This window comes from Manis pentadactyla, chromosome 9, assembly GCF_030020395.1.
Source record: "Manis pentadactyla isolate mManPen7 chromosome 9, mManPen7.hap1, whole genome shotgun sequence".
Lineage (NCBI taxonomy): Eukaryota > Metazoa > Chordata > Mammalia > Pholidota > Manidae > Manis > Manis pentadactyla.
The window spans coordinates 18,058,389-18,085,853 of record NC_080027.1 but is presented as its reverse complement, the minus strand read 5'-3'; the positions used below and the strand labels follow the sequence as shown (position 1 = coordinate 18,085,853).

The following is a 27,465-nucleotide window of genomic DNA, read 5'->3' as shown; positions in this document are numbered from 1 at the left end:
GGGAGGTATTTGAAAGTAGAGACAGAGGCTGTCCTGTTCACCACCCATCAGTTTCCCAAGAGCTTAGATTAGCATCTATTCCATTACTACTGATTTTGATTACAATTTATTCTTCCTCTTCATCCACCCATGTGCTCCTGCAGCTGCAGGCCCTGCCCACCCAACGCTCGTGTGTCCAGGGCTGCCTCACAGAGGCACACAGTGCCACTGGTTCCAGTCACAGGGCAGGGGGGCACTATGCAGGATGCTGCCCAGTCTTTGCATGACGTGGTTGGCGCTGTCCACATGGGCATACAAGGGGAAGCCGAGGCTGTCCAGAGCTTTGATGTGGGCGTAGAAGACATGGGAGATGAGACCCTGGACCTGATACTCCGGCAGGGTGTAAGCCATGCGCATCTCTCCTGTGAAATCCATCAGGCCCCAGGACACAGGGGTCCCCTCGGGCCCCAGCAGGCAGGTGGTGGGGAAGGTCCGGATACAGCGCTCCACGAATCTCTGACTCCTCTCATTGCCACCGAGATGCCAGAATTTATTCACCAAGGCAGCGTGGGTAACATCCAAGGATGACAGTTTAAACATTTCATGGTTGCTCCTGGAAACAAAGGGGAAAAACAACCCATAATATATCACACATGCTGTGAAGTCCTATATTCACTTCCTCCCAAATTGTCCTGAGAGCCAAACAGGAGCATACTTAAGAATTTATGCTCTACAGCCAGATTGCCTGAGTTCATAACCTGACTACTTGTGTGATTTGGGGCTGATTACTTTGTCTCTCGCTTCCTCATCTAATAAATAGGAATGGTCATCACATCTCACTTATGGAGTCATTGTGAGGCTTAAATGAGCCAGTGGACGCAGGTGCTTAGAACCACTACCTGGCAGATAGTAAGCACCCCACAGAAATTAGCAGCAATAATTCCATATATCTTCAGTCTAAACCCTCCAAGCTAGAAACATCAGGTGTTCTTACCCTTATTTTCCACAGAAGGAAAAAGTTTCAGAGAAAATAAACGAGTGCCCTGAAGCACATGCTAGCAAGCAGTGACACCAGAGCTTAGGTGTCAGGGAAAGCTGAAGTCCAGGGAGGGGCAGTGATGTGCAGAGCAGGTGGCCCCTGAGTGACAGCCCAGTGAAGTCTGAAGGACCCTGCAGTGGTGTGAAGGGGCTCCACACAGTGTCCTGGGAAGAGCCCACAGCGTGAACTAGAAGATCTGGACTCAAGCCCCAGTTATGCCCTCAACCAACTACGTGACCTAAACAAGCTATTTTATCAGCTGAGCCGGCCTTCTGTCAGGAAAATGGGGATGATGTCTCCTATCCTGTCTTTTTCACAGTGCAGACAAATAGAGATAATTGCAAAATCACTATGTTGTACATCTGAAACAGATATTGTATATCGACTATACTTCAATTTAAAAAATGCTAAAAGGAAAGAAAGATTCTAGATGTGGAGGTGTTTCCCAGATTGTAGTATGTTATAATAAGAACAATGCTTTTCCAGGCATATTAACATATAGGCCATGGGCTGGGGCATCTCCAGCTCAAATCCCCATCAGTTGTTAATTCTATTCACTGTTAGACTGCATATCAGTGGGGGAAAATATAATTTGTTTAAATTCTCTTTAATGAAAATGGTTCTGTGCAGTGAATTCATTAAACCCATATTTATTAGGTATCTACTATTTGCCAAGCACTGTTCAAGCTATTGAGGATTGATCAATGAACAAGACAGAGAAGGTATTTGATTTTGTGGGGTTTGCAAAGTTGTTGGGGAGGATTCAAACATCAAATAAATAAGTCAACTAAATCAGCTAATTTCAAATAATTATAAGTGCTTGAAAAAAAAAACTGGAAAATAACTGGGAAGTGACTTTAGGTCAAGTGGTTTAGCCAGAACTCTGGTAAGGTGGCATGTGAGCAGTCCTGAATAACAGAAGAAGTCATGTGTGTAAAGATTGGGTGTGGTGAGGGGAAGACATCTGAGGCAGAGGGAAGAGCTGATTCAAAGAGCCTGAGCTTGTGATGATCAGGTACCCGGAGGAAGGCCTGTGTTGTTGCAGGGAATAAGCAAGAGGTGAGATGAGATCTGGAAGGTGGATGGATGCTGGCTCCTGTAGGGCTGTTATGGAGTCCAGAATTATTTCAAGGTGAGGTGGGGAGCATTAGCATCTTTTAAGCAGGGGTGGGACATGGTCTAATTTACATTTAAAAAAAGATGACTACTCTGGCTGCTTTGCAGAAAATGGATCATAAGGAGGCCAGAGCAAAAGCTGGAAGAGATGTTGAGAGATATAGTGGGTTGAGTGGTGTGTCTGCTCTAAAGATATGTCCACCTGGAACCAGAAAATGTGAACTTATTTAGAAAAAGTGTCTTTGCAGATGTAGATACACATTTAGGATCTCAATGTGAAGTCATCCTGGACTGTCTAGCAGGCCTTAAATCCAATGACAAATGTTCATATAGCAGATGGAATAGAAGGCCATGTGAAGAGAGTGTCACAGGCTGGAGTGATGAGGCCACAAGCCAGGGAACGCCTGGAGCCACCGGAGCTGGAGGAGACAAGGAAAGATTCTCCCCAGAGGCTTTGAAAGGAACACAGGCTTGCTGACACCTTGACTTCGGACTTCTGGTGTCCAGAACTATGAGAGAATAAATTTCTGTGGTTTTTATGATATCCCAGTTTGTAGTGATTTTTGTCACAGTCCTAGAAAATGGACTGGTTCGGTAGTGAGAGGTACAAGTCATGCAGGGCAGCTTCAGACTTACACGGACGTGTGTTTGCCACCACTGGGTGGTAACTTCTTTGCATTCAGCAGAGAAAGAGCCAATTTCTTTGATGCCTCAGAAACCACATAGAGAAAGCACTGTGTTTTTATGACCTTGCAGGCTTTAATAGCTACAAGACTTTCTATCACTTCATCCTGTTTGGACTGTGTACCTAGATGGGGAAAATGAGGAATCATAAGAGATATCACTGTTCATTTCAATGTCAGGGAAAAGCCGACAAGAAGGTTTATGGGTTAAGAGTCATCAAAACTCATGTTCAGTCATGGCTAAATCACTCTCACATATTTTAAATGTAAAATTGGGAAACCACTGTAATTCCTGAATATCTAACAGCAGAGTCTCTACTATCAAAGGAGATAGGTATAAACATAATAACCAACATTTCTCGAGCAATGCTGTGCGTTCAGCACGGTAGCTTGTTGCTGCAGTGGTCACGGTTTGCTCCTTCCTCCCTGCCCTGATTTTCCCTCCCAGAATGACTCTGGCCTTCATCATGAAACTTGCTTTGGCCAATGGAACAGTAGCAAGTGTGAATCAATAAGAAGCTTGGAAAGTGTGCACTCAGGCTTGCCTTCTCTTTCCGCTCTTGAGGAACTGTGACTTCTAGATGTTGACCAGTCGTCTTCCACCAGCACAGTCAAAGCCAGTCGTACAAACAAAGGCAGCATCTACTGCCAGACTGGGGATCGGGCCTCACTCAGTCCTGCCAGCTCATAGACAACCCCCAACTGGCTGCAGCCACAGGAGGGAGTCTAGAGAGACCAGCAGAAGAATCACCCAGCCAAGTCCAGTCAAATTGATGACCCACAAGATTGTGAGTTAAAAAAATGATTGTTGTTCTGAGTCACTATTCTGGGATGGTTTAAAAACCTAACCTATAAAACCAGGCATAGTGCTTCTCATTTAAGGTCTCATTTAATCCTTATAAAAGGCTCTATGTTTTGGGTACTATTGTAATCCTCATTTTTATACATTAAAAAAACGGACCTACAGAGAGGTGTTACTTGTCCTAGATCACACAGCTAGTCACAGGCCCAACAAGGTCACAATGTTAGGTAGTCTGATTCCAGAGAGCATATTCTTCACCACTTAAATTCCTCCTTTGTAAATGTGACAGAATGATAAAGCAGAAATGAGCCAGAGGGGAAGCTCTACTTTCATACTCATGCTCTCTAACAGATCCTGGAGAATAAATCATGGCTCCTTAGCTATTAAGAAATCATATCAGTCATTATTTCCTATGTAAACATTGCAGTCCTCAAGTTTAACTCATAGTGAGGGTGGCGGCAGCTGAGATGAACAATGGACAGCAGCCTAAGTGGGGCTTAGAGTAAAGATACATGGGATGCAGGGGTATTGTTCAAAATGAAAAGCGACCTTACAGATGTAGGCATGGGAGATCCCAGCAGCCAGCACACATCCCAGTCCCCTTACTTTGAATCTGCAAATGTTGTTTCCAGTTGATGACTTCTGGTGAGCCAAGGAGTTCCTGACATTTCTTGATATCTGGTAAGTATTGGTGTAGTGATCAAGATCATCTGTCATCTCCTGTTTGGACTGGGAAAAGTAGAATCAACCAAAATGTTTGTACTTAGGGATTGCCATATTAGTTTTCAGCGTTCCATTATGCCACTGATATTTTTAGACACTAAAATATAAGTATTTTCTATTGGTGTATTAACTTAATTTAGGAATTATTTACATTGTAAAGTCAAGTCAAAGGCTCCCTTTTTCAATTAATACTGAGAAATGTCCTGAACAAAAACTATTCCTAACTCAGCTATGGCTTTAAAACTTCATATCAAACAAAAATGACCCTCTTAAAATTATTTTTCTCTACTCCCATAAAACTCAGTAGGAAGCTTAAAAGGTGCCCTGAGGTTTGCCTTCTCTTTTTGCTCCTCAGAACCTGGGACTTCTAGATGTTGACCAATCCACTTCCATCAGTCCTGTCAACAACCAGCATGGACAAAGCCAGCATCAACAGCCAGACCTGGGACTGGGACTAATTTAGTCCTACCGGCTCACGTAAAATGGCAATTGACAAGCAAAATCTTTGACCAAAAGAGTAAATCTTGCTCTAATGCAAAGATTTTTTAGAACACGTGGGTTGTGAACATGTCTTTATTAAAACTGAAACAGGTAACAGGATTGAGTATCCATCTATAAATGATAAAGCTGAGAAAAGGATGAAGAACTAGACATGCTTTCTTTTTAGAAATATACCTTTGTTAAACAAACTCTAATTCCATCAAACAGACAAGTAAGCAAACATACTCATTCAAATATATCTAGCAAAACATCAAACCTGACATGGGATTTTTTGAAGATGGAGGAATAGATAAATTGGAGAACTCACTTTAACCAGTGGAGAATCAGAAAGCTTTTTTTCTGATAATATCTAGAAAATATTAAAAATAAACATCCTACTCAGCAAAGATCCTACTGGTCAAACTTTGAAGAGTGATATCACCAAAATGGTAGTGTAGGAAACTCTAGCCTCTGCACCTCCCCAACCAACAAAGATTAACAACCAGACAGCTTTCCATGAACAAAAACAGCTTTGGGGCAGCTCTGGAGTCCATTTAAGGGATGTCACAACACAGTAGAACAAAAAACCTGAGACTAACTTCACAAAATGAGAAGACAGCTTCATTTTGCCTCCACCATCCCATCCACCAAGCTGGCATTGCTCAGTGCCAGGAGGGAGCACCCCAACTAGAAAGAGTTCCATCGCCAGGAAAGGAAGAGCAGGGTGAGCAACCAGCTTCCCCAGCTTTTTGGGGCCCCACGTGAAAGTCCCCCTTCTGTCTCATCTCACCCATACTGGCAGAACTGAGGTGTATAGAGATGGCTAGGAACACAGAAGGAAGCAGGGACTGCCAGAAGCAGCCATGTAGTGGGAGTGATCCACAGTTCACTATGCAGACAAACCCAGAAGCTTTTACCACTGAAGAAACCAGTGGCCAGCGCAGCTGTTGTGGACCCTCTGCAGATTTCACCAGCTTTCACCTCACAGGTATTTGTGTTCTCTGATGTCAGTGCCTGCCACCTGAATCACTCCTCACTCTCTCGCTGATGGGTCCCTGCTAGAGTTAGGGAACTGCACCAGCAGTCAGCTGCATGCACCCAGCCTGCACCCTACCACTGGCCTCCCTTGCAGTGAACCTGTGGCAAGACTCAACAGCCATGGTAAGGCATGTCAACAGCCAGAGCCCAGCTGCCAGTGCACACAGTTGGCCCCAGCCCTGGCTGCTTGCTCAGGCTCCCACCACTATGTGTGTGTCTGCAACTGGCCCTGCTACTACACAGTCATCTTCAGCTGGCCCCCACAGGTGCATGTGTGTACACTACTGACTACCGCCACCACTGCTACCTGCCCTGATCCATAGCCACTGGACTTGGAGGCACAAGTGAGGACCCCAACAACCTTTCAGTGCTCACTGAGGATCACACAGTTGCAAAGTTGTGGACCCCAGTGGCCTGAGTCAAAAAGACATCATAACTCCCCTGGACCCAGCGCCACCACATGCCCCTGTACTGAGTACCTAGCACCACTAGACCTGGGGTCACAGCGTACTCCAGTGTGGCCCACCCACAGGTGAAAATCTTCCCTTACTTAAGTCAATCCATAAAGTATTCAAGAAGTGATTGCTTGTTCAGATGTGTGGACACCTACACAGGGCTACAAGGATCATGAAGAATCAGGGAAGCATAATACCACCAAAGGAATATAGTAAGCCTCCAGTGACTGGTTCCAAAGAAATGAAGATCCAGGAATTTCCCAACAGAGAATTAAAAGTCATTTTTTTAAAAGATGCTCAGAGAGATACAAGAGAACAAGATAAACAGTTGAACAATATCAGGGCAATGATACAAGAACAAAATGAGAAGTTCAACACAGAGACAGAAAGCATAAAAAATAATGAAACAGATTTTGGAGTTGAAGAATACAATGACAGTACTGATGAACTCAAGAGAGAGCTTCAACAGTAGGTAGACTAAACCAAGCAGAAGAAAGAATAAGTGAGCTCAAAGACAGATCAATTGAAATTACCTGATTAGAAGAATGGAAATAAAAATAATGAAAGTGAAGAAGTGATCTACGGGATATTAATCAAAAGAACAATTTGTGAATTACTGGAATTCCAGAAGAAAAGAAAGAAAAAGTAGCAAAAATCTTATTTAAAGAAATAATCTTTGAGAACTTCCCAGATCTTGAGAGAAATTTTAATATCCAAGTTTATGAGGCTCATATGCCACCAAATAAAACCAACTCAAAGAGAGCCTCCCTAAGACACAATATTATAACAAAGATTAAAGACAAAAAGAGAATCTTAAAATCAGTAAGAGAAAACAAGCTTTTAACTTACAAAGGAATCCCCAGAAGGCTCTCAGCAGAGACCTTGCAGTCCAGGAGAGAATGTTATAATATATTTAAAGTGCTGAAAGAGAAAAACTGACAACGAAAACTGCTTTACCCAGCAAAGTTGTTCTTCAAAAGTAATGGCAAGGTAAAGACTTTACCTAACAAACAAGAGATGAGGGAATTATCATCAGTAGACCTATCTTACAAGAAATGCTGAAAGGATTTCTTCAAGGTGAACTGAAAAGATGCTAATTAGTAACATGAAAACATATGAAAATAGAAAACACACAGGTAGAGGTAAACATATCATCAGATTCAGAATACTCTAATACTGTAATGCAGTGTGTTAGCCACTGAACTCTAGTATAAAGGTTAAAGGACAAAATTATTAAAAATAGCTATAGCTACAATAATTTGTTAATAGATACCCGATATAAAATATGTAAGTTGTGACATCAAAAACATAAAAAGGAGGGAGTAAAAGGGTAGAGTTTTTATATGTCATGGAAGTTAAATTATCAAAATAAAGTAGACTGTTACAGCTATAATATATTTTATGTAAGCCTCAAGGTACCACAGTGCACAGATCTACAGTAGATTTACAAAAGATAAGAGAAAGGAATCAAAGCTTTTCACTTGGAATTATTAATTCATGAAAGAAGGCACAAGAGAGAAAGAATGGAACAAGGAAACTATAAAATACCTGAGTACGATATGTTGACATTAGTAAGTTTCTACCTATCAGTAATTACTCTAAATGCAAATGGATTGAATTCTCCAATCAAAAGACATAGAACAGATGGATGGATAAAAAAACAAGACCAACTACATGTTGCCTACAAGAGACTCACTTCAGCTTTAAGGAAACACATAGGCTTACAGTGAAGGGATGAGAAAGATACACCATGCAAATGGAAGCCAAGAGAGGGCAAAGGTAGCTATATTTATATTAAGAAAATAGACTTTAAGGCAAAAATAGTCACAAGAGACAAAGCCATTATATAATGACAAGAGGGTCAATTCACCCAGAAAATATAACACTTACGTATGCACTGGATATTGGTGAACCTCTACATATATTATATTAACACCACATCTGAAGGGAGAAAAAAGCCAACACAATAATAGTAAGAGACTTCAATACCCTATTTTCAACAATGAATATATCATCCAGGCAGGAAATCAACAACAATGGGCTTGAATCATATTTTAGGCCAAGTGGACCCAAGGGATACATACAAAACGTTCCACCCAACAGCATCAGCATATACATTCTTCTCAAGCACACACAATACATTCTTCTGGAGTGATCATGTAATAGGTCACAAACAAGTCTTAGCAAATACAAGATGACTGAAATCATAACAGGTATCTTTTTTTGATCACAGTGGTATAAACCTAGAAATCAGTAACAGAGGAAAGCTAGAAAATTAATAAATATATTGATACTAAACAACACGTTTCTGAACAACCAATGAGTCAAAGAAGAAAATCAAAAGGGAAATAAAAAACATACCTGAAACAAATAAAAACAGAAAAAAATGGTATTGAAAAAGTTGGATAACCACATACAAAAGAATGAAATTGGACCCTAATCTTACACCATTCATTAAAACTAACTCAAAGTGGATTAAAGACTTGAACATAAGTACTGACACCATAAAAACCTAGAAGAAAATATATGGGTAAGTCTCCTTGACATTGGTCTTGGCAATGATTTTTTGGATATGGCACCAACAGTACAAGCAAAACTCAATAATTGGGACTATATCAAACTAAAGAGCTTCTGTACAGCAAAAGAAATCAACAAAATGAAGAGGTATCTATGAGATTGGAGAAAATTTTCAAATCATATATCAAATGAGTTAATATCCAAAAATATTTTAAAAGCTCACATTGTTTAATAGCAAAAAAGCAAACAATCCTATTTTAAAAAATGGGCTAAGGCATTGAATAGATATTTTTCTGAAGACATACAAATGGCCAGCATTTACATGATAAGGTGCTTGATATCTCTAGTCATCAGGGAAATGCAGATCAAAACCACAATGAGATATAACTTCATACCTGTTAGAATGGCTTTCAGCAAAGAGACCAGAGAAAACAAGCATTGGGGAGGATGTTATGAAAAGGGAACCCTTGTGCATTGTTGATGGGGATGTAAATTGGTATAGCCACTATGGAAACAGCATGGAGATTCCTCAAAAAATAAAAGTAGAACAGCCATATGAATCATCAATCCCACTCTGGATATGCATCTACAGGAAATGAAAATAGGATCTTGAAGAGGTATCTGCACTTCTTTGTTCATTAGAGTGTTATTCACAAGAGCCAAGATATAGAAACAACGTAAGTGCCCATAAATGGATGAATGGATGAAGAAAATGTGATATATATACACATTTCTTTCTTATGGCTGCCATAAGACAGAATTGAATACTGCCATTTGTTGCAACATGGATGGACCTTGTGGGCATTATGCTAAACGAAACAAGTCAGAAAGAGAAAGACAAATACTGTATGATGTCTTTTATATGTGGAATTAAAAAAATCATAAAAACAGAGTTGAAAAGTGGTTACCATAGGCTGGAGGGTGGGAAAAATGGGAAATATTGGTCAAAGGGTACAAACTTCTACTTTTAAGATGAGTAAGTTCTAGGGAGTCTAATGTACAGCATGGTGATTACAATCAATATGACTATATTATATACTTAAAAGTTGTTAAGAGAGTAAATCTTGAATGTTTTCACCACAAAAAAAATGATAATCATGTAACATGGTGGAGGTGTTAGCTGAAACTATGTTGGTAATCATTTTGCAATATGTAAGTGTATCAAATATTCATGTTGTACATTCAAAAGTTACACAACCTTGTATGTCAGTTATCTGTCATAAAGCCTTATGAATCCCATTTTTAAAAGTGGCTTAAATATTTCTCATTTCAGGTATCTATTGATAACTAAATGTCTTCATTTTCAGATAATTTTATTATTTTTGAATAATATTTTTGACCAATTTCATTTCTATATGTTATATAAAATGATAATGTGTTTAATTTGTTATATTAATGCATTTATATTTTTACTTGATATTTTAAAGTATAATTATACATTTCTATTTTTGAAATGTTTGAACTATTGAATCTCACTGAGCTTTAAAAATTATTGCATGATAGGTAACCAAAAATTCCAACCACTTTGCTTCTTAATTTTCCTTGATACACTCTGTTATTTCAGACCTTTCGCCTTACAATTGTCATTTTCTCTGCTTGAATACCCTGTTCTCTGTTCTTGCCCTGCCACCATGTAAAAAAAAATTTGTTTCTCATCAACATCCAGTTTTGGTAACATTTCTACTATGAAGCATTTATGACCCTCTTCCTCCAACCTCTATCACATACAGTTTTTTTTTTATGTCCTGTTTTATTGACTTTATTGATGGTAGTAGTTTACAATACTATGCAGCATCTCAGTGGGAAGACAGTATCACAATGAGAAGTTGTGAGATAGCATTAATGAGTTGGTATATTTTCAAAATTGTTATTTTTTAAAGGTTGGGAATGTTTTTTTCTCATAGGTTCAGAGTTAAAGATGGAACTAGGGTCTGATTTATTACAATATAGAAGTCTAGCATGAGAAATGCTCCTTTTGTATCTTTAACTAAGATCAGTCTCTTGTCTATGCCATCAGCATAATCTTAAATTAGCACAACCTTCCGTTGGTTGCCTCTATTCCCATCAACTAGATGCAGGAAATAACAGTGTGTTTGGTCTTCAACATAAGCAGGAATCTGTTTGGGGCCTGCTTTGAAAACAAAATAAAGCAATGAGTGAGTATGGAAGTATATCACATACAGTTTTAATTAGCTTTCTACCTGTACTATTTCTTTAACTTAATTCCATTGGTGTAATTTATCTGTGGGTTTACCTATATGCTCCTCCAAAGCTGTATACTTTTGGAGGATAGGGTCTTAATCTACCTACGATTCACTTTTATATCCCCAGAGTCTACCAAATTGCCAGACACATGGTAGGCTATAAGCCAATGTGAACATAGAAGCATATTCATTCTCCATATGGTAACTTATCGGCTCCTGAGGGCAGATAACCACTGTATTAAAATCAGGCCACTTGTCCACCAAGGCCTTTAGATTGAATGGGTTTCCCTGGTTTATGTGGACGACAGTTCCGTGAACCTGCAGCATGAGGAGAAAGGATCAGCTTGTTAGGAAGGGAGGCAGAGTGCCTTGCTTGATCAGGACAAAGACTGTTTCAATGAAATAATAGAATTTTATGATCAGAAGGTACAAAATGAGTATTTCTGCTAGCCAGTTTTTAGGTTCTAGTTTTTTGATGCAATAAATATATTTTTTAAAATATTCACATATTAAATATTCAGACCAATAAAAGTTTTGAACAAAATTTATGAACTCATCAACTATAGAATTTAATTAAGATCTTTAATAGATTTTCTTCTAGTCATGTACATACACAACAAAGTTTACAAAAATGAAAAATTTCAGATACATATAATTTTGGAATATGGTTCCCCCATATAGAATAAGTGCATTCTAGCCATGTTTATTTTTCAATAAATAAAATTGATTTTCAGTGATTGTCTAGCATTTTATGATATGGATGAACCAATATTTATTTTTAAACTTTTTGCTTATTCATATGAAGTAGCAAAGATAATACAAAGGAGTCCCATCTACTCTCATCCAGTTTTCCCCAATAATAAACCTTAAGTAACTATAGTATAATGTCAAAGCTAGGTAACTGACATTGGTACAGTGTGTGTGGATAGTCCTATGACATTTTATCTAGTAGATTCATGTAACCATCATCACAATCAGGATAGAGTTACCAAGAAGAGCTACCCTTTTATAGTCAAACCCACCCTCACCTCTTTCAAAATTGACATCCCTTTTACCGTACTCCAGTTATAATAAGGTTCTGTATAACCACCCCAGAAAGTGTTATAATGTTGTGTCAACAGTCAAATATGGTATAGAAAACTCAAAAGAAGGCAATTCTTTTGTATTTATATTTTTACTTTCCATTGTTCTATTTTTCTGATGTTCCAAGATTTCTTTTATTACTTCCTTTCTACTTAGAGAGCTCCCTTTAGTTATTCCTTAAGCTAGATCTGCCGGCAACAAGTTCTCTTAGTTTTCCTTCATCACAGAATGTTTTGATTCCCCCTTCATTCCTGAAGGCTATTTTTGTTAGGCTTAGAATCTGGTTTGACAGGTTTTTTTTTCAACACTTGAACTATGTTCATTTCCTTCTAGCTTCCATGGTTTCTGATGAGAAATCTGCCATTCAAATTGATTTTCCCTGAAAGTAAGGTATTGTTTCTCTCGTTTTCAAATTTTTTTTTTCTTTAGTTTTCAGAAGTTTGGTTACGATATCTGTTGGCACATATTTCTTTGGGTTTTTCATGTTTGGGCTCCACTCAGCTTATTGAATCTGTGTATGTGTTTTGTCAAATTTGGGGGATTTTCAGACATTATTTCTTCAAATGCTCTTTCAATCCCACTCTATCTCCTTCTTCTGGGACTATAATGACAAAAATGGTAGACTTTTTGATATAGCCTGATATGTCCTTGAAACACTGTTCTTTTTTTCTCCAATATATTTTCTCTCTGTTCAGACTGGGTAATTTCTATCAATCTATCTTCAGGTTCATATATCCTTTCCTCTGTCCTCTCCATTCTGTTGTTGAGCCCATCATCAATTTAAAAAATAAAATTTCTGTTATAATATTTGGAACTAATATTTTCCTTTGGTTCTTTGCATCCTTTCTTTGCTGAAACTTTCTATTTTTTCATTTGTTGCAAGTATTTTGTAATAGCTCATTAAAACATTTTTATGATGTACTTTAAAATCTGTCAGTTTTAAGATCTGTATCATTTTGTTGTTGGTATCTGCTGACTGTCTTTTTTCATTCAAGTTGAGATTTTCCTGGTTCTTAAACGACAAGGGATTTTAAAAATTTAATACTGGAATATTGGACAGTATGTTATGAGACCCTGAATCTTACGTAATTGGCTTGGTTGGCTTTCTCAAACATTGCTCTGGCAGAGGAAATCAGGGGGCACTCCTCACCGGAAGCTGGGGATAGAAGCCCAGGTTCTCTGTTCAGCCTCCATCGATACCAGGGAGAGTCTGAGACTCCTTGTTACTCTGGGGGTGGGAGTTCCAGTTCCCACCTGACCTCCACTGATGCTCTGGCTTGGAGGAACTGGGTACCTTTTCACTGCTCCACTGATGCCATGGTTGGGGTGTGTATCTTCTTCTTTACTGCCGGTTGGTAATGTAAGTCCTGACTCCGCACTAAGCCTCCTCGGACACCATCAGCGCAGACTGTGAGAGAGGTGCTTCCTCACTTGTGGTAGGGATGCAAGTCCAGGCTTCCCACTGAACCTTTGCTGAGATAGCAGGTAGAGCTTCAGTTTTTCTGTGGTGGTTGGCTGGAGTAGACAGTTATTGCTTGAAGTTTTCTGTCTTAATAGGCTGCCTCTTTCTTGCTCTATTGGCTAAAGAGAGGTTTTTTTCTTGGGATTTCTTTTGTCTGTGATGGTTGTATGTTTGGGTTTCTGCATTTTTTCAGCACCTTGTCTGAGATAATTGCAGTAAAAGAAAACCTAGGGAATTAATTCACTACTGTGCTGGTCTTGAATCTAAAGGTACTTAATCAGTCAACCTTTTTCTTTCCACATTTCAGAGTTTTTATGTTTTTTTAAAAAAATATATAATGCCCAGGGTTTTTAGCTGTTCTTAGTGGGAGGGATGGGTAAAAGTGCCCTATTAATTCATTTTTTTGTTTTCTCATAATGGGCATTCCAGAGTTTTCCAATTTTTAAACATAACACATGACTCTTTAAGGAATATCTTTTTGCATATATCTTTGCATATGTCCCTGATATTTGCTTAGGAAAAGTTTTTAGAAGAGAGATTGCTGGATGTAAAATTATCTACATGTTTAAGGCTTTTAAATACATATTTTCAAATTATCCTTTGGTTAGGTTAAATGATTTCCTACCAATAAGTGAAGGGCATAGTAACCAAAGGCCAGGAATAGTTGTCTCTTTCTAGTAAATGAAAATAAAATCATATAATATACCTATAGAAGAAAGCTTACCTTTCTCTTCCCCACAGTGAAAGCATAGTTTACAAATGGTTGAGATTGAGGGAGGTGAATGTATTCATGTCACCCCAAGTTACAACTAGTCTTTCAAAATATTAGGCTCAAATAAGGGAAACATGTATCCATAGTTTGCCCCATTGTGATTTATTGTCTTATCTGAAATAATAACTAATATTTGCATAGCTTCTCTGTGTGCAAGGCAAGAGTTCTACCAGTTCAGCATAGAGTCCTCTCATCCTGACAATATTCCTAAGAGATCAGAGCTCTCATTATTCCCATTTTGTATGAGAAAACTGAAGCATATAAAGGTTAAGCAATATGGCATGGGCATACAGCTTGTCGGTGGAAGAGGCAGGCACGGATTCAGGAAGGCTAGCTTCTGGGTCTGCCCTTTTAGCTACAGAGCCAATAAGATGTCACTGTCATCAGCCTAACTCCCATGGGAGGATTAGGGTGCCTATTCTGGATAAGAATGAATAGTAGGAATGGAAATTATATGGTATTTGTTGACCAATGTCCAGGGCATTGTGCCAAGTGGAGGAGCATAAATTTGTTAGTATTTGGCTTTAAGTGTTAACTTGTCTGGGGTAAAATTCTGGTTCTGTTACTTACCAAGTGAACTTGATAAAATAAAGAGACCTACTGTCTGTACAATATCACAACCAAGATACCAACATTTATATAGTCAAGATGCATTACCCATTACCTCCCCCACTCACCACCTCCTCCTTAACCACTAGCAACCATAATCTGTCTTCCATTTCTACAATTTTGTTATTTCAGGAATTTTATATAAATGTAATCATACAGCATGTAATTGTTGGGATTGGCTGTTTTCACTCAGCATAATTCTCTGGAGAGTCATTGGATTTTTGCAGGTATCAAATGTTCATTCCTTTTTTATAGCTTGGTCATATTCCATTGTATGGATGTACCACAGTTCATTTAACCACTCACTGTTTGAAGGACATCTAGATTTTTCCCAGTTTTTTGGTTATTATGAATAAGGTTATTAAGACATTTGTATATATATTTTTATGTGGACATAAACTTGTATTTTTATGCAGCAAATGCTCAGGAGCATAATTTTTGGTTGTATCATAGTTGCATTTTTAGTTTTTAAAGAAACTCACAATTTGTTTTCCCAAAGTGGCTGTATCATTTCACATTCCCACCAGCAATGTATGAGTGGTCCAGTTTCTCCTCATTCTTAAGCATCTGATGTTGAGGGCCAATTTTGCTCAAAATACATGGGTAGGCTAAGAAGAATTGAAATATGGTAGGTGGATTATATTCCTGGCCTCAGCAGTAAATAGTTGGGCAAGGTATTCAAATTTTCTTGGCCTTAGATCCATCATCTACAAAAGGAGAAGAGCAATACCCTCCTTATAGGGGACTTTTGAGGTTTATATGAGTATCCCAGTGACTGGGATAAAGTAAAGGCAATTATTGCTCATTAATTGCTACTAGCTCTTCAATGCTGTCATTGTTCTGGGCCCTGAGGCCCCTGTTGGCACTGGTGCTGGATAGTTGCATGTGACTTGAGCATCTATATTTAAGTGGAAAAGGGGCTTTTAAAAAGACAGTTACTTGTTTCATCAATCCCCTGAATGTTAAATTGAAAAATGAATTAAAATATGCATAAATCCAGCCCCTTTTGCAACAAAAATATTGTTGCAATAGAATAATGAATAGTATATGATCATTTTTCTAGGTCTCCTCCATGGATAATACACAATCTTTTGGGTCAACAAAATAGGATTTGAACCATTACATGTTCCAAGAACATACCTGGTGGTTAACTTCTTGGGCATGAATGTTGAAAAACTAGTATGTACTTAGATCAACCTTTTTAAGAGAAATCTGGAAGAATTCCCAATGTCATTGTGCGGCATGTTTTAGAAGTAAACAAAGAGATGTTTTTAAGTATGCAGAGACTTTTTTTATTTTGCCATTTAAAAATATCTAATGGGCAAGTCACATTACTGTTTCCTCTTCCGGGACATGAGCACAGTATACCCCCCTTACAAAGAGGTAGTGTGAACTAAATGAAAAGCAGCGTGAGTTCCTGCCACACAATAGATGCTCAGTAAAAGCTCATTCTCTTTCCCACCCCTGTTACTGGAATATGCAACCCCTGTTTCCCTGAGAATGCCCCATTCTCACCTTTATGGACTCAGGGAGGCTCTGCTTCAAGGATTTTTCCAGCATCGCAGCATCTGTGTACTCTGCAAGTGGAGCATTTGGCAGATACCTTAGCCTAGAGAGAAGACCAAGAAACAGCTAGTAACAAGAAGATGCTGAACCATGGGGAGCTAGATAAGCATACCTTTAGGTGACCCTTAGAAGGTAGCAGGTGAGATAAATCTGCCCACTTCTTAAATAATTGTCTCTGAAGAGTGCAATATAATGAATCATAAGAAATACACATTGGTCATCCTGAAAATACTGCAAAGTCTTAAAGGTGAAGTGGGTGTTTTGCCATGTTAATGAGAGACTTTTGGACCCCCACCCAAGGGCAGGGGCTGGAGGCTGAATCAGCCAAGGGCCAATAATTTACTCAATCATGACTATGCAATGAAGCCCTCACAAAATCCCCTGAGAAGAGCTCATCACTCTCTCTGGGATCCTGCTTCTTGGTCAGGGAGAGCTTCTGCTCTTGGGGAGCCAGAACACCTCCCCATGGTAATGAGCCAGGCCTCAAGCTCCGTGAGGATAGAAGCTCCCTTATTTGGGACCTTGCCCTATGAATCTCTTCCGCTGGCTGTTAACTTGTATCCTTTATGGTATCCTTAAGTAAACTGGTAAACTTAAGTGTTTTCCTGAGTTCTGTGAGCCTCTCTAGCAAATTATTTGAACCTAAGGGGGAGGTAATTGGAAACTCCAGTTTGTGTAGCTGGTAGGTCAGAAGCACAGGTAACTGCCTGGGGCTTGGGACTGGCATCTAGAGTAAGGGGTAGGGGGGGTAGTTTCATAGGACAGAGCCCTTAACCTGGGGAATCTGGTGCTTTCTCCAGGCATCAGAATTGAGTTGAGTTCTCGGACACCCTGCTGGTGTTCTGGAATTGTTTGGTATTAGTATGTGCGGGAAGACCTCCTTTCACATGCTTATGCACTTTGGAATCAGGTCTGGGAACCCGAATGGAGTTATAGTACTGCTGTGTATAATATTGTTCCTGTTATACATATATGAAGGGAACAAATACACCAGGGCATTTGGTGTCAGATGAGTGGGAATAACATGCTTTCACTTATTTTGGCTAAATATCTAAGAGAGGAATTGCTGGACTGTATGGAATGTATATGTTTAATTATGTAAGAAACTGCTCAACTGTTTTTCCCAAGGAGTTGTTTCATTTATATCCCACTAGCAAACCATGAGAATTCCAGTTGCCCCACAATTTCAACAATTCTTTGGTCTGTTGGTCTTTTTAGTTTTAGCCAATCTATAGATGTGAGGAGTTTTCTAACTGTGGTTTTAATTTGCATTTCCAAGATGCCTAAAGATGTTAAGTATCTAAGTATCCTTTTATGTGTGGGTTATTTCTGTGTCTTTTGTGTGTGTGTTTGTGCGTGTGTGCGTGCGCATGAAATGTCTGCTCAAGCTTTTTAATTGTGTTGTTTGTCTTCTTATTGATTTGAAAGATTCTTTATATGTTCTGGATACAAGTCCACTGTTGTACATATTGAATATTTTCTCCTTGTCTGTGACTTGCCTTTTTATTTTCCAGACAGTGTATTTCAAAGGTCAAATGAGTAAAGATTTTAATGTGGATAAAGTCTAATTTATCCATTTTTCTTTTATGGCTCATGGTTTTTTGTTTTATATATAAAGTCTTTGCCTATCCTATGATCTTGAAAATTCCCTCTTATAATCTTCCTCTAGAATATGGTTTTAACTTTTATATGTGGGTCTGATAATTTCAAGTTAACTTTTCGTTATGATGTGAGGTGAGAGTTGATCTTTTTTTTCCCACTACAGACACCAGTTGTTTAATCACCAGTTATTGAAGACTTCCCTTTCTCTGTTGAATTGCCTTGACATCATTGTTGAAAGCACCTGAGCTTATATGTATGCATTTATTTCTCAAGTTTTTATTAGTTTCATTAATCTATATATCTGTTCTTATGGTAATATCACTGGTTTGATTACTATAACTTTATATAGTGAGCCTTGAAATCTGGTAGTATGAGTCAATGAATTTTTTTAGATGCTTTTTGCTTAGGTTGTTTGCATTTCCATGCAAATTTTGGAATAAGTGTGTGAATTTTTATTAAAAAGCTCCTGAAATTTATATTGAGATTATAGTAAATCTATAGCTCAATTAGACAAGAAATAACATTGAACAATATTGAACCCTCTAGTGCATGAAGGTGACTCTCCATATTTTTTTGTCTTCTTTAATTTTTTAGCAATTATTTTTAGTTTTTGGTTTACTAGACTTGAATATATTTTACTAGATTTATCCTCTTTCATTTAATTTTTTGGATGCTATTATAAGTCTGTATTTTTCTTTTCTGGTGAAATCTTTATTTGGTTTTGATATGATAGTAATTATGGCCACACAATATGAACTGGAAAAATGTTTCCTTCTCCTCTATTTTATTAAGAAGTTTGTTCAGAATTGGTATTATTTTTTCCTCAAATATTTGTTGATTTTTAACAGTCCCATCTGGGACTGGAAAATATTTTTACTTATAATTAAATTTCTCTGGAAGTATCTTTAATTACAAATTCATTTTTTTTGGTAAATATATAATTTTTCAGATTTTTATTTGTCATCTTCTGGTTATTTGGGTCTTTAGAGGGATTTGTTATTTCATCTCAGCAGGCAAATTTACGGCACAAAGTTGTTCCTGATATTTTCTTATCCTTTTAATGTCTGTAGGATTCCATCCCTTATTCTTGGTATTGGTAATTCATGTCCTTTCTTTTGATTTCTTCATCAGTTTAGAGCAGGCTTCCTCAAATTTAGCACTGTTTGTATTTCATCTCAGATAATTCTTTGTGTGGGAGGCAATCTTGTGCCCTATAGGCTGCATAGTAATACTGGTTCTCTACCCGCTAGCCACCCATAGTAACACCACCATCTCTCAGTTGTGAAAAACAAAAATGTCTCCAGATATTTGTTCCATAGCCTTGAAAGTCTGAAGGTAGTGGAAGTCTAACACTCTTTGAAGCAAATGTGACCTTATTCAGAGGTATCTTATAAGAAGGTGACAAAAGAGTCAGAGGCAAAATGAGTTCAATGCCAAATCCCTGGGGTTGCAATGTCATCATACCTGCAAACCACAAAATGTGAGACAGCTCTCTCAGTAGGCATGTACACATACACACAGTGAAAAATAAAAGCAGCAATGAAACTTAATGCCCAGTTAATAGGGTAGATGAAAACCTTGAAGAATTTCTACACACAGCAGCTCCACAAATAATGGAAGGCACCCCCACAAATAAAGGACATATATTCAATTGATACTCTTAAGTTTCATCTTGAAAAAGATATTCTGTCAACAACTAGCTTTTACAAAGGTTAGAAAGATACTGTTGATAAACATTCATGGAATTTGTGCTGGAACAATATATTTGTAAAACTATGTTAAGAACTGACCAAGTTTGATAAAAATTATTAAGTATTTTCACTCAACCTAACCATATGACTCACTCTAACCCTCAGCCATACCAGCCTTGTGTCAATGTTTAGAGGAATTTCCTTTGTAGCAATACTGTTAAAACATTATCAAACTGTAGCCAGATAATGTTTTAAACATTATCAAAATGTAGCCAGATATCTTAGCATACATAATATATCTTGAAAACAGATAGAAGCATTGAGATAAACTACTTCCATCTTCTCAGGGAACTAACTTAGGGAGAGGAAGAAACAGTTTTTTGTTTAAAAGCATAGGAAGCCAGGTCAAATTTTATTTATCTTAGATATAGATACAGATTGTCCCGACTCACCTTTGGTATTGATCCGGTGTATTTGCAATGGCGTAGATTCCCACCGGTGGGCCAAAGAAAATCCAAGGCTGTTTTGTTAGCCCTAACTCTGTGGGCACTAACGAATGGCGAACTGGTTTGCTGTGGCTACACAGCTGGCAGTGTGTTATTTATTATGATGGTCAATATAAAGGACAATGACAGATGGTCACTTTGAGCTGTCCCATTCCAGTTCTCAGGAGGTGTCCCACCAGCCAGCAGGCATAATTCCAGGAGTACTTGATACTTTCAGACTCTTTGAAAGACCATGTAGTCCACGGAGGGAGCTGGAGAGAAATACACTGGAATGGCCTAAGGTTCCCACAGTCCTGGCTCAGCATAAGAGAACCTGATTCCCTCCTAGGATAAGAAGCCCATAGCATCTCATGAGGTGTGGTTAAATGCTGTAGGTTTTCCATATCTGGGTTTTGTCATGAAAAACAGTTCCCGAATCTCAGGGATATTTGTACATCCATCTTTTAAAGCATGAGGACATTTTTGTCTTGTCTGTGTTGTCCAAAATGAGTATTGTTATTGGTAAGATTAATGTAACACAGTTTGGTACCATCCTTGTTTTTTTTTGAAGAATTTTGTACCTTTAATCATTTTATTAGGAAGAATTCAAGGTCTCAAATGTCTGGGACTCTAGGATGTCATTTGTAGTATTACTACAAAGGAAATTCCTCTAAACATTGACACAAGGCTGGTATGGCTGAGGGTTAGAGTGAGTCATATGGTTAGGTTGAGTGAAAATACTTAATAATTTTTATTAAACTTGGTCAGTTCTTATTAACATAATTTTACAAATATATTTTTCCAGCACAAATTCCATGAATGTTTATCAACAGTATCTTTCTAACCTTCGTAAAAGCTAGTTGTTGACAGAATATCTTGTTCAAAATGAAACTTAATAGCATCAATTGAATATATGTCCATTATTTGTGGAGCTGCTGTGTGTAGAAATTCTTCAAGTTGATGACACTCGCAGTAGCTTTAAAGAAATAAATTAAGAGTTAAGGTGAGATTGTTCTTTGAACCCACACAAGTCATTATTAGCAGTTAAGGGGAATATTTTATGGAAAATCAGAATTGTATAACCTTAAACTAGGAAAAATAAATAAAATCAAAACAATAAAGGACAAACGTATGTGAAGGAGAATGGGACTTAGTGGTGGGAGACATCTGAGAGAATCTTCACTGGTTTTTAGTGGAAACATTTATGCAGATTTCTGGCTTTTGTTTTTGTTTTGAGGCACTCAATTTCTAGGGACTGTATGCCTTCAGAAGTTCCCTGGAAAACTGCCTTTTAAGACTGTTAATGGGTATAATATTCCAATTCTTATCACCTAGGGTTAAATCTTTGTTAGTTTATAATCATATTGCCCAGCAGGAATACAACATAGAGCCCCTTCGGAGAGGCTTCAGTACCAACTTTCTCACATTTCTTTTCACCTGCTTTTGGGCCATGTAGGACTGACCGTGTGGTTGATAAAGAATGGCACTTGTCCTTTTGAAGACAGCACAGAATGTACTCGGCTAGTCTTTTTAAATATTTCCCAGGTCTAATTTGGAATCCAGCATTGATGGAGCTGTTTCTTGTGACATGGGCCTACCAGAGAGCAGATCATGCCCATACATGATAGGCTATAATGGAACAGTATGCAGGAATAAAATGAATGAAATACTGATGCACGCAACAACATGGACGCATCGCAGTCTCCTGCTCCTCCTGCTCGTTCTGCTACTTCTTCCTTCCTTTCCCTCTTTGTAAATTGTTCTTATCACTCCATTTGCTCACTCACATTCTTTTGGAATGCCATTCAGATGGATGTTCAAACTTGTCTATCAACTGTGTCCACTTTGCTGCTAGGCCATCTGTTGAGGTTTTGCTCAGGGTTCCAATATTTAATTTCCTAAATCTCTAGGTGATTCTTTTTTATGCATGTAACAGAAAATACCACAATTTCACTTAAAGAAAGAGAGGTCTTCTGATTGCTCTTTGTCAGCAAACAGGAATTCGTCCACAGACTGAGTTTGATTCCTCTCTTTCCTTGTCAGTTCTGTAGTCATTTCTGGTTTTCTTTTTATCTTTGAGTTTGGGAGTTCCTATTTACAATTTAAGAAAAAATACTGTGCATGCCCCTGGTATTTTGGGGAAGGGATGGGACATGTTTCGAGGTGACAATGGTTTGCTGTCTTTGTGTGAGGCCCTCTGCTCTTCTAAGAGTCGGGAGCTCTCTGTTGCTTCCTGTCTCCAGTACCCCTTCTAACTGCCTTATGCTCTAGTAATCCACACACTTGCAAAATGTCTAGCAAAAATCAGGATAGAATCAAGGGTCAACCAGCCAAGCTTTGCACAATCTGGCTCTGATGAATAACAACTCTGAGTTGGATCTGTTCCAGTTTGTGTGTCTGTTGACTCTGGGTGGATCCTGTCCTGCTGCTTTTCCAGCAGGCATGTCATACATATAGGTGATTTCATGTCTCTCCATAGTTCTGATTCTTTCCAGTCTCCAGCTTAGAGGAATCCCTCAATACATCTGGAGCATTAGTAAGTTCTTTCCTGTCTTCCCTGCTTTTAATTGATGTTAACTTAATCATTAAATGAGGCTTGGGCAAATGATAGGATAACTGGGCTCCAGCTGCAATATTCAGTCAGTTCTCTAACTTGCATTAGAGAACTTTTCATATCCATTTAAAAAATGTATGTGTTTTTATCTGCATTTTAAAAATGGGAAACCAAAATTTATAGTGTGGATGTGACTTGCCCAATATCATCCACTGACTGGCTGAACCACACTTGGAATCTAGACATGCTTCCTGACCCTAACCACATGGTTTTTTTTTTTTTTTTTTTTTTTAGATAATTATTTTTTATTGAAGGGTAGTTGACACACAGTATTACATTACATTAGTTTCAGGTGTACAACACAGTGATTCAACATTTATATACATGATAATTCTAAGTACCAGCTATCACCATACCAAGTTGTTACAATATTTTGACTATATTCCTTATGCTATACATTACATCCCGGTTGCTTATTTATTTTACAATTGGAAGTGTGTACTTTTTCTTGGTTGTTGTTGTTAGGGCATCTCTCATATTTATTGATCAAATGGTTGTTAACAACAATAAAATTCTGTATAGGGGAGTCAATGCTCAATGCACAATCATTAATCCACCCCAAGCCTATTTTCGTCAGTCTCCAATCTTCTGAAGCATAACGAACAAGTTCTTACATGGAGAACAAATTCTTGCATAGTGAATAAGTTACATGGTGAACAGTACAAGGGCAGTCATCACAGAAACTTTTGGTTTTGCTCATGCATTATGAACTATAAACAGTCAGTTCAAATATGAATACACATTTGATTTTTATACTTGATTTATATGTGGATACCACATTTCTCTCTTTATTATTTTTAATAAGATGCTGAAGTGGTAGGTAGATACAACATAAAGGTAGAAAACATAGTTTAGTGTTGTAAGAGAGCAAATGTAGATGATCAGACATGTTTTGTTTTTTAATTTATTTATTTTTATTAAGTTATCATTGATATGCACTCTTATGAAGGTTTCACAAGAAAAACAAAGTGGTTACTACATTCACCCTTATTATCGAGTCCCCCCATACCCCATTACAGTCACTGTCCATCAGGGTAGTAAGATGCGGCAGAGTCCCTACTTATCTTCTCTGTGCTATACTGTCTTCCCCGTGACCCCACACACACCATGTGCACCCATCATGATACCCCACAATCCCTTACTCCCTCCCTCCCCATGCACCCTCCTCCACCCCTCCCCTTTGGTAACCACTAGTCCCTTCTTTCTGTGAGTCTGCTGCTGTTTTGTTCCTTCAGTTTTGCTTCACTGTTATACTCCAGAAATGAGGGAAATTATTTGGTATTTGTCTTTCTCTGCCTGGTTGAGTATAATACCCTCCAGCTCCATCCATGTTGTTGCAAATGGTAGGATTTGCTTCTTTCTTATGGCTGAATAGTATTCCTTTGTGTATATGTACCACCTCTTCTTTATCCATTCATCTACTGATGGACACTTAGGTTGCTTCTATATCTTGGCTACTGTAAATAGTGCTGCAATAAACATAGGGGTGCATTTATGTCTTTTTGAATCTGAGAAGTTGTTTTCTTAGGGTAAATTCCTAGGAGTGGAATTCTGGGTCAAATGGTATTTCTATTTTTAGGTTTTTGAGGAACATCCATATTGCTTTCCACATGGTTGAACTAGCTTGCTTTCCCACCAGCAGTGTAGGAGGGTTTCCTTCTCTGTGCATACTTGCCAGGATTTGTTGTTCCTAGTCTTTTCTATGTTGGCCATTCTAACTGATGTGAGGTGATATCTCATTGTGGTTTTAATTTGCATTTCCCTGATAATTAGCGATGTGTAGCATCTTTTCATGTGCCTGTTGGCCGTCTGAATTTCTTCTTTGGAGAAGTGTCTGTTCATATTCTCTGCCCATTTTTTAATCAGGTTATTTGCCTTTTGGGTGTTGATGCGTTTATGTTCTTTATATATTTTGGATGTTAACCCCTTGTCAGATATGTCATTTACAACTATATTCTCCCATACTGTAGGATGCCTTTTTGTTCTAATGATGGTGTCCTTTGCTGTACAGAAGCTTTTTAGCTTGATGTAGTCCCATTTGTTCATTTTTGCTTTTGTTTCCCTTACTCAAGGACATGCGTTCAGGAAAAAGTTGCTCATGTTTATATTCAGGAGATTTTTGCCTATTTTTTCTTCTAAGAGTTTTATTGGTTTCATGACTTACATTCAGGTCTTTGGTCCATTTTGAGTTCACTTTTGTGTATGGAGCCCAACCCCATGTTTTTGCCACATTACCCAGAGCATTAGATTAAGGCATATTAAAACAAAATTCTGTATTGGTTATAAAGCACATGCACTGTTATTTTTTCCTCAAAAAAGCCCTTGACATAGCATTATTATTTATCCAAGACTGAAAATCTTGCAATTAAAAAAATAGGAAAGTTACCAGAGACAATTATGTTATGATAGGTAGACTCAAGGTCTAAGTCTCTAGATGAGCATGAATGTAAATCCTGGGATATCCTGGATATTCTTCTGTCACTCAAACAATGTACCTCAAACAATAAGACAGTCAACTTGCTGAAAATATATCCAAATAAACTCACCAAAGCCTGGAAAGTCTTGTTTTCCATAAAATATCTTATCTCCCTCTTTAAAGACACTGGACTGCTCCTTTCAAAGAACTCCCTAGTATCTTTAGCATCCATGAGCCTCATAAAATAAGCAACTTGGTCAGAGCTCCAGTTCAAGGAAGGTTAAAAAATATTAAAGGTGTAGGAGGAGTTGAGAGGGCAACAAACAAGGAATGTCCTCTAAAGCAGCTAAACCAATCATGTGCCAATGAATTTCTCTCCAATTCTGGAAGAATTGGAATAGTTAAGAGATTCCATTCCTTATCTTTTCCATTTTAGTATTAATAAAAATGAGAGGTAACATTTGTTTAATATTTCCTATGGACCATACACTATGCACTGCATTTCTTATGATTTATCTCATTTAATCCCTGTAACAATTACAATGTAGTAAGTAGTTGCTATTTTTCTTATTCCGTATTTGAAAATCTTATGCTACAGGCATCCTAATCTCTAATACTATTTTTTTTCAGTGAAGTAATCAGACCCCTTAAAGAAATGATTGATTTTATATTCTTACAGAGAGATATAAAGTAAATTTAAGCCATTTTATGTTTAGAAAGCAAGAGCACTTTTAAATATTAATGAGGTCATGTCCAAAGAATGTAAGGACCAATTGCATAGGTGGTTCTACTGGCTAAATTTATAATAATGGAGACTTTTGACCATAGTTGAAATACCTTTAATCTATAAAGAGCCATGAATCCATAACAAAGAAGGATATTCAGAGAAAAGTAAAGTTTCAAAAAAGACAATGTGATATTGACTTATTTATTGGATCATTGAAAAATGTGAAACTAATTAATCCTAACTACAATAGAAGGCATTTTCTTTTCTATTTGATCCTTTATTTTGTAAAAATTACAAACCCATTGAAAAACTACAATAATACACATATATATTCTTCACCTATAGTCACCACTTATACTTTGCCACATTTGCTTTATACACATTTAAATTCATTTGTAGTTTGCAGTTTTATGACCACTTATCCCACATATTTTAGCATGTATCATGGAAGTACAGGGACATGCTCTATCACATCCAGAGATACATGATGTGTCCCAATATTGGTGATGTTAGTTCTGATCACCTGGTAAAGGAGACATTTTTCAAAACTCATAGGTTGTTATCTAAAAGCTCCGAAGCCAAATGAAATCTCCAAATTTCAATTGGGTATCATTTAAAATATCTTCAGGAGTTGTAATGTCCTAAGGATGCAAAAGAATGCAAGTGTCCCTCAATTACCTAAGCCTTAGAATCACATCAAGCCCAAAGTTCTCTATATTTATAGTTCTACATCTGAAAGTCTAAAATCCAAATACTTGATCAACCAGGGTCAACTTATGTTCCACCAGCAGTGTAGGAGGGTTCCCTTTTCTCCACATCCTTGCCAAAACCTGTTATTTCTTGTCTTTTGGATAGTGGCATTCTGGTGGTATCTCATTGTGGTTTTGGTTTAAGGGCAATTGATTTAGATTTATGATTTTTTAAAGTGAAATCTTCTCTAAGTTCTTCAATATTAGAAGAGACAATGAAAGTTTAGATTTACTGTATGTGTTATTTCTAAAAGATCACTTTGTTGGAACTATAAGTATTTAAGTACAGTTCATTTGTTGACAGAAATTGAAGTCTTTAAAAGAGGAATTAAATTTATAGATATAGCTTCACATGTTTGTGTTTAAAATAACAATAGGAGCAAACATTTGTTAAAGTCTTCTTTAAGATAATTGTTAAAAGGTGTGCATTTCAAATGATTTGAAGATAAAATAATAGAATTTAACAGCTAAAGTTAAAGCACAGAGGCAACTCATGGTCTTTCACCATCTTGTCTCAGCTATTGCCTAGAGCAAAAGTCATTACCCTGCATGCATCTGCAGAAGACTGAGCGAAGTCCTCAAAGAGTCCTTGAAGGCTTCATGGACATGTGGGATCAATAACCTTAGGACTGGTGGTTGGATCATAGGTGGTA

General features: G+C 37.8%; 1 long non-coding RNA gene across 1 annotated transcript; it reads right to left on the bottom strand.

Annotated features, from left to right (window-relative positions):
• Nucleotides 1-2,775: 2,775 nt before the first annotated feature.
• On the bottom strand, nucleotides 2,776-20,375 carry LOC118909669 (uncharacterized). The gene is made up of 4 exons (XR_008999172.1): nucleotides 20,274-20,375; nucleotides 16,478-16,571; nucleotides 4,226-4,348; nucleotides 2,776-2,942 (listed from the first exon to the last, which is right to left on the bottom strand). It is a non-coding gene; the product is annotated as an uncharacterized LOC118909669 (long non-coding RNA).
• Nucleotides 20,376-27,465: the final 7,090 nt, after the last annotated feature.